The sequence below is a fragment of the Pseudophryne corroboree genome, chromosome 1 (genome assembly GCF_028390025.1).
Source record: "Pseudophryne corroboree isolate aPseCor3 chromosome 1, aPseCor3.hap2, whole genome shotgun sequence".
Classification (NCBI taxonomy): domain Eukaryota; kingdom Metazoa; phylum Chordata; class Amphibia; order Anura; family Myobatrachidae; genus Pseudophryne; species Pseudophryne corroboree.
The window spans coordinates 797,444,784-797,447,689 of record NC_086444.1 but is presented as its reverse complement, the minus strand read 5'-3'; the positions used below and the strand labels follow the sequence as shown (position 1 = coordinate 797,447,689).

Below are 2,906 nucleotides of genomic sequence, written 5' to 3'. Positions count from 1 at the left end.
ACGGATATATTAAATAAACTGCACTGTCTGGTGGTCACTCACTAGTAAACTCTCTGCACTCTCTACACTTCTACAGTACTCCTCCTAGTCCTAAGCTCCAGTAAATCTCTCTCTCTTATAATCTAAATGGAGAGGACGCCAGCCACGTCCTCTCCCTATCAATCTCAATGCACGTGTGAAAATGGCGGCGACGCGCGGCTCCTTATATAGAATCCGAGTCTCGCGATAGAATCCGAGCCTCGCGAGAATCCGACAGCGTCATGATGACGTTCGGGCGCGCTCGGGTTAACCGAGCAAGGCGGGAAGATCCGAGTCGCTCGGACCCGTGAAAAAAAACATGAAGTTCGTGCGGGTTCGGATTCAGAGAAACCGAACCCGCTCATCTCTAATGACATATAAACGCGATCTACTTAATGTAATATTTCTGTCTAAATTTCTAAATAAGAAATTTTTGGCCTGGGGTGCCGTGAAAAAAATTCTGATATTCTAGGGCGCCGTGATTCAAAAAAGTTTGGAAACCACTGGCATAAGGGAACATTTGTAATTAGTTACCCCGCCCCCCCCCCCCCCTCCAATGTCTCTTATGCCAAGTAAAACAAGGTTGTGTCCACATGGTTGCGAACAGAAGCAGACACAGAGACACATGCAGGCCCGACGACAGGAGGGGTCATAGGGGACACCTGTACCAGGCCCTAAGAATCTGGCACAGAAAAATGGGGCCAGCCCTTCACTATGAGAGAGGCACCTCAGCAGGCAGCAACAGCAGGGGAACAGCCAGCATGAAGTAACACCACCTTCCATAGCTTCACTCAGAGCCTGACGGGGAAGGGAGAGAGATGTTGTGTTGAGTCTTATGGCCAATATGATGTTTAACTAACAGAATCCTAATACTTCTGACTGAGGTCAGTGCCATAAGCAGTGCTTTATCCTTAATTGAGTTTATTGCGGATACACAGTAACATTAACAAACAACGAAAGCACAGTGAACATTGGGTTTATACAAAGTCTCCCATAATCAAAGATCAATACGGAAACCCTGCCATAAAATAATAACTCATATTCTAATGTGAATGTAATAACTTTAAATAAGGAGTGATATCACATTTCCCTTATGTCAGTCACACAAAAGACAGGAGCCTCAAACCAGTGGCCAGTGTAGTGGAGTCTGTGAGGCCATGCTGTGATGTCATAATGGGCCTCAAACCAGAAAGAACCAGTGCTGGCTGGCCTGGTGGGGTCTGTGAGGTCATGCTGTGATGTCATAATGGTATCAACTGCCTATATCCCGGCTTGGCTGCTGCCTCCCTCATTCTCCTTCAATACCTGGAGACACAAAGCTCACCGGCAGGAGTAGAAACAACTGGCAGGAGAAACATACTTGGCTGAGGTTAGTAACTGGACAAAGACAAGAGTAGCTTAGTTTGATGTGTCAGCAGACTTGGATGCCCATTTATCAGCTATTCAAAACCTGTTGCATATGTGCTCCAGTCAATCAGCTCCCAGCTGTCATGTGTTTAAAAATGACAGTTGGGGCTGATTGACTGGAGCAACATTTATCATACGGAATGAGTTTTAAACAGCTAAAAATCATTGATAAATGGGCTACAAGAATCAGAGGGGAATAGAAATGATTGCTTTAATGATTTAATAAGACAGAAAATAGGATACAGATACTGCACATTAAACTGGAAACAAATACATAGAAAATGAAATTATGTCATAGCTGGTGCTTATTTAAATAATACTATCATGTTTTATTTAAAATGTTTTGTATTATACATGTGTATGTTAGTTTATTATAGTGGTCACTGAGGTTTTCCATGATGGTTTCATCTTCTGCCACTGAAGCCAAACTACGGAGCTATTTATGTACTGAGAAATCCTCACCGCTCTCCTGGTTTCCTTATTACACACTGAGCCATAGAGTACATCAGCAATACATGGCCACCATTAATAGTAATCTAGGGGGAGATCTCTCATCCCTTCTAATGATGGGAGGTGTTGCCTATAGCGACAATCCGATGTTAACTACTGTATCATTGCATGGAGTATACTAGATAAATATTAGCTAGAAGATAATTGGTTGCTATGGGCAACAGCTCCATTTATACTCTTTAGAAGGTTTGATAAGTCTGAAAATATTAGGGAAGGCAGAAAGTAGGTTTATGTCGGACACCGCAGATGATTTTACAAATTCCAACAATGAAAGTGTTCTCAGCTTACATAAGTATAATAATAACCGGTGAAATGGACTGTCCAGAAAGGCCATTATACAGCTTACAGTTTCAGGTTCTAGTTGATCTTAAATATGAATGTATATCCCTAAATACTGTAGTAGATGTTACTTACAATTGTAAATGCATTGCAAGGCATCTAACACTGTCTACTCTTCATCTTTCTCCACATCAGCCCTATGGCCCCGAGATGGATGATCACACTGTGGGAGTCGATAACTGCCTGCTGTCCATGCAGAAGATACAGGAGCTGGAATGCTCAGAGAAGAGATGCCCACTTGCCTCGCCATACCAGGCTTGAGGAAGAAATGCCTCCAACCAAGCCAGTGGATTATGATCACTCTGATGGCAGTTTATCCAAAAAACTATCTCCCAGTGAGAAGAACAAGGATCGCCAGATTAAAGTCCTCGATCTCATTAACAAACAGTTAGTCGAGGAGAACAACTTGTTAGCGGCAGAAAACACCTTATTAAAACTGAAGGTTGAAATGCTTAAAGACACGCTAACGAAGGTCATAGAGCTGTTGTAGGCCCCTGTGTAACTCCGCCGCTGTTACGGAGGCTCACCCAGTAGCTGACCAGTAACCATGGATTCTTATCTTTATGCACTCACCTATTAGAGCAGGGGGAAATATGCACTGAGAGGTTTCTGTAATCTTCTAATCGAAAAGG

The 2,906-nt window shown here is 43.1% G+C and overlaps 1 long non-coding RNA gene across 1 annotated transcript; it reads left to right on the top strand.

The window, feature by feature from the left end:
* The first annotated feature begins 1,205 nt into the window (after nucleotides 1-1,205).
* On the top strand, nucleotides 1,206-2,687 carry LOC134947004 (uncharacterized). The gene is made up of 2 exons (XR_010182530.1): nucleotides 1,206-1,387; nucleotides 2,410-2,687. It is a non-coding gene; the product is annotated as an uncharacterized LOC134947004 (long non-coding RNA).
* The last annotated feature ends 219 nt before the right edge of the window (nucleotides 2,688-2,906 follow it).